This window comes from Motacilla alba, chromosome 2 (genome assembly GCF_015832195.1).
Source record: "Motacilla alba alba isolate MOTALB_02 chromosome 2, Motacilla_alba_V1.0_pri, whole genome shotgun sequence".
In the NCBI taxonomy this organism is placed as follows: domain Eukaryota; kingdom Metazoa; phylum Chordata; class Aves; order Passeriformes; family Motacillidae; genus Motacilla; species Motacilla alba.
Window position 1 is genome coordinate 151,845,042 of NC_052017.1, and position 5,538 is coordinate 151,850,579.

General features: G+C 40.2%; 1 protein-coding gene across 1 annotated transcript in view; it reads left to right on the plus strand.

The window, feature by feature from the left end:
* Nucleotides 1-5,538, plus strand: part of LOC119698256 (NAD(P)(+)--arginine ADP-ribosyltransferase 2-like) — a 202,465-nt gene that overhangs the window by 154,190 nt on the left and 42,737 nt on the right. The gene's annotated exons all lie outside the window — the stretch shown is intronic.

Sequence of the window (5,538 nt, forward strand, 5' to 3'; positions counted from 1 at the left end):
TTCCCATCGGTGCTGCATTCCCAGCCCTGCTCCATCCCCAGCCGTGCCAGTGTTCCACCTGACAAATCAATAAAGCTCATTCCCCCTGAGGGCTCTGCCCCAGCCTGCTCCTGATTCCTGACTCCCAAAGGGAGGGATGCAGGGACGCCTCCAGCTGCCCATTCCCAGTCCCGAGGGCTCTGCTCCTGATTCCTGACTCCCAAAGGGAGGGATGCAGGGACACCTCCAGCTGCCCATTCCCAGTCCTGAGGGCTCTGCTCCTGATTCCTGACTCCGGGAAAGCCAAAGGGAGGGATGCAGGGACGCCTCCAGCTGCCCATTCCCAGTCCCTCCAGCGCAGCCCCTCGCCACGCCCCAGCCATTCCAGCACATCCCAGACCCTCCTGGGCCCCTCCTCGCACACCCGCCCTAAATCCATGGAATTCAGGGGGTCTAACAACAGCTGCTCTGGCCCTGGAATCCCCTGCCCACCGAGAATTCCAGTGGCCCAAATTCCTTTATTGAACCTGTGACCTCCCTGGGGGATCCCTCAGTGCAGTGAACATTTCAGAGTGGGATCCCTCAGTGCCGTGAACATTCCAGAGTGGGATCCCTCAATCCCATCAACATTCCAGAGTGGGATCCCTCAGCACTGTGAACATTCCAGAGTGGGATCCCTCAGCACTGTGAACATTCCAGAGTGGGATCACTCAGTGCCATGAACATTCCAGAGTGGGATCCCTCAGGGCCATGAACATTCCAGACTGGGATCGCTCAATCCTGTGAACATTCCAGAGTGGGATCCCTCAATCCCATCAACATTCCAGAGTGGGATGCCTCAATCCCATCAACATTCCAGAGTGGGATCCCTCAATCCCGTGAACATTCCAGAGTGGGATCCCTCAATCCCATCAATATTCCAGAGTGGGATCCCTCAGTGCTGTGAACATTCCAGACTGGGATCCCTCAGTGCCGTGAACATTCCAGACTGGGATCCCTCAGCGCTGTGAACATTCCAGAGTGGGATCCCTCAGCGCTGTGAACATTCCAGAGTGGGATCCCTCAATCCCATCAATATTCCAGAGTGGGATCCCTCAGCGCTGTGAACATTCCAGAGTGGGATCCCTCAGTGCTGTGAACATTCCAGAGTGGGATCCCTCAGCGCTGTGAACATTCCAGAGTGGGATCCCTCAGGGCTGTGAACATTCCAGAGTGGGATCCCTCAATCCCGTGAACATTCCAGAGTGGGATCCCTCAGGGCCGTGAACATTCCAGAGTGGGATCCCTCAATCCCATCAACATTCCAGAGTGGGATCCCTCAGTGCCATGAACATTCCAGAGTGGGAACACAAGATCCTGGAGCCAGCTCTGCCCCGGAGGTGCCAGCTGTGACAGCACTGTGTCCTGCCTGTCCTTGGGGCAGAGCCCTCACCTGGGGGGCCATTCCAGATCTTTCCATGCCCTGGCACTGTCACAGAACCCCAGCACGGCTGGGTGGGGATGGAACCTTCCAGACCCCCCAGGGCCAGGCAGGGACCCCTCCCAGTGTCCCGGGCTGCTCCAAGCCCTGCCCAGCCTGCTCTGGAGCACTCCCAGGGATCCAGGAGCCACGCTCCCGGGGAGGATTCCTTGCCAAAATCCCACCCATCCCTGCCCTCCGGCAGGGGGGAGCCATTCCCTGTGCCCTCTCCCTCCACGCTGTGGTCTGGAGTGAGAAATCGTGAAAATTCATATAACGCCATTGGCTTTTTGCAAATATTAAATGAATATTTTATGGGTCGTGTTGGAAAGTTGCGCTGTGGTAATTTTTAAAGTAAATATAGTTTTAGGTTAAATATAAAATAAATATAATGTAGTTTCGGGTTATAACATAGTGCTAAAATAGAAACGACGGGTGTGGGGTATTTTTTACAGAGAGGAATGAGGCACTGCCCCAGGCAGCAGCCACAGGACACCCAAATCTGCCGGAGAAAGAGAATTTATTGCTCCAATTTCAGAAAAAAATGAACTTCTGAGCTCCTTCCCGCCTCGCTCAGGGCAGGATTGGGAGGAAGCAGCTGGCACTGCCCAGGCAGAATCCTCTGCTGGGATGGAATCGATGCACCGTGGGTGAGGGGTGTGAATGTGCAGCAGGCTGCTGCTTTCAGGGGTCAGTCCTCTGCCAACTGTGCCCTTTTCCGGGATTATTTTGCCCAGAAAAAGCACCCAGTCCATCCACAACTTTGTTTTTATTGTCCTGTGTTATCCTAATCCCAATTGTCCAAATTTATATTACTCTAATTATATTCCTCTTTTTAATTTTTGTTTTTATTGTCTCATATTGTCCTAATCCCAATTCTTCAAATTTTTCTTACTCTAATTATATTATTGTCTTGTATTGTCCTAATCCCAACTGTCCAACTTTTATTAATCTAATTATATTTTTATTTTTATTGTCTTATATTGTCCTAATCCTAATTCTTCAAATTTTTAGTACTCTAATTATATTCCTATTTTTATTTTTATTTTTATTGTCTCGTATTGTCCTGATCCCAACTGTCCAGTTTTCATTACTCTAATTATATTTTTGTTTTTATTTTTATTGTCTCGTATTGCCCTGATCCCAACTGTCCAATTTTTATTACTATTTTTATTTTTATTGTCTCATATTGTCCTAATCCAAATTGTCCAATTTTTATTACTCTAATTTTATTGCTATTTTTATCTTTTTATTTTTATTGTCTCATATTGTCCTAATCCCAATTGTTGAATTTTTATTACTCTAATTATATTGCTATTTTTGCTTTTATTGTCTCGTATTGTCCGGATCCCAATTGTCCAATTTTCATTACTCTAATTTTATTTTTATTTTTGTTTTTATTGTCTCATATTGTCCTAATCCCAATTGCTCAAATTTATATTACTCTAATTATATTCCTATTTATATTTTTGTTTTTATTGTCTCGTATTGTCCGGATCCCAATTGTCCAATTTTCATTACTATTTTTATTTTTATTGTCTCATATTGTCCTAATCCCAATTCTTCAAATTTTTGTTACTCTAATTATATTGCTATTTTTGTTTTTATTGTCTCATATTGTCCTAATCCCAACTGTTCAATTTTCATTACTCTAATTATATTTTTATTTTTATTTTTGTTTTTATTTTTATTGTCTTGTATTGTCCTAATCCCAACTGTCCAATTTTCATTACTCTAATTATATTTTTATTTTTATTTTTGTTTTTATTGTCTCGTATTGTCCTAATCCCAACTGTCCAATTGTCATTACTCTAATTATATTCCTATTTTTATTTTTATTTTTATTGTCTCATATTGTCCTGATCCCAATTGTCCAATTTTTATTACTATTTTTATTTTTATTGTCTCATATTGTCCTAATCCCAATTCTTCAAATTTTTATTACTCTAATTTTATTGCTATTTTTATTTTTATTGTCTTGCATTGTCCTAATCCCAATTTTCAAATTGTTATTACTCTAACTTTATTCCTATTTTTATTTTTATTGTTTCATATTGTCCTGATCCCAACTGTCCAGTTTTCATTACTCTAATCACATCGTTATTTTATAACAATTTATTAATTTATAATAATTTATTATTAATGCAGCAATAATTAAAATTAAATTAGTACAGCAAAAATTAAAAGAGATTACTACAGCAAAAGTTAAAATAAATTAATGCAGCAAAAATGAAAAGGAATTAATACAGCAAAAATTAAAATTAAATTAATGCAGCAAAAATTAAAATATATATTAATACAGCATTAATTAAAAGAGATTATTACAGCATAACTTAAAATACATTAATACAGCATTAATTAAAAGAGATTAATACAGTAAAAACTAAATGAATACAGCACTAATTAAAAGAGATTAATACAGCAAAATTAGGAGATTAATACAGAAAAAATTAAAAGATATTAATACAGCAATAATTAAAAAGATATTAATACAGCAATAATTCAAAGATATTAATACAGCATAACTTAAAATAGATTAATACATCATAAATTAAAAGAGATTAATACAGCAAAAATTAAAAGAGACTAATACAGTACTAATTAAATTAATACAGCACTAATTAAAAGAGATTAATACAGCAAAAATTAGGAGATTAATACAGAAAAAATTAAAAGATATTAATACAGCAATAATTAAAAAGATATTAATACAGCATAACTTAAAATAGATTAATACATCATAAATTAAAAGAGATTAATACAGCAAAAAATTAAAAGAGATTAATACAGTACTAATTAAATTAATACAGCACTAATTAAGAGATTAATGCCGCAAAAATTAAGAGATTAATGCAGAAAAAATTAAAAGAGATTAATGCAGAAAAAATTAGATTAATACAGCACTAATTAAAAGAGATTAATACAGCAAAATTTAGAAGAGATTAATACAGCACTAATTAAAATATATTAATACAGCACAACTTAAAAGAGATTAATAGAGCAAAAATTAAATTAATACATCACTAATTAGAAGAGATTAATACAGCACTAATTAAATTAATACAGCACTAATTAAAAGAGATTAATACAGCAAAAATTAAGAGAGTAATACAGAAAAAATTCAAAGATATTAATACACCAATAATTAAAAGAGATTAAAACAGCATAACTTAAAAGAGATTAATACAGCAAAAATTAAGAGATTAATACAGCACAACTTAAAAGAGATTGATACAGCACCAATTAAATTAGTAGAGCAATAATTAAATTAAGAGATTAATGCAGCGTGACTTTCCAACATGACACACGCAGCACTCATTTGAAAAATTTGTGTGAAAAAAGCCAATCACTTGCTTTTTAAAATTTTTAAAGTTTAATAGCAATGAAATGGTTATGGAAACGGGAATATAATTATAAAAATGTGCACAATTAGGATGAGGACATTCCTATCCGGCTGATATCAATGTGAGTCCTTTCTTTTAAAAAGCATCTTACATAGCACAGTTCCTATTTTAACATTACGTTATAACCTAAAACCATATTTAACGCACAGCTTAACACAGCCTAGCTCTCTGCCGTAACACGTGTAACATTCATTTGACGATTTGCTGTAATATAATCACAAAAAGCGCATTTTCACCCCGCACTGGAGTCGGCCCCGGGACACATCCAGCACCTCCCGCTGCCCAGGCGGCTCTTCCCGCGGCTGCCACCGAAGGCCACCCGCCAGCAGCCGCATTTATCCCGTTTTATCTTGCTTTCCCCGGGTTCAATGCGTTTTAGCTGGCCTGAGCCCGCTCCATTCGGGGCCCCGGCAGCTTTGCGCCGTCCCGAGGCACCGGGCACTGCCGGCCCTGCACCGACCCAGCGGCGCCGAGGGGGGCAGCAGCCGAGTGGCAGCCGCGTTCCCCCGGGATCGCACCATAGCGCGTTTCATCTCCTCTCACATCCTCCCCTCTCCGGCGGCGCCTGGGCGGCGCCATCTTGGAAACCGCCGGGGGGTCACGTGATGCAACGCCGAGCTCTCGCGATACTTTACCCCTCGACGGGCCCGCCCCGGAGCCCGAGCCCCGTTTCCCGCGCGCGGCGCGCGAGATCTC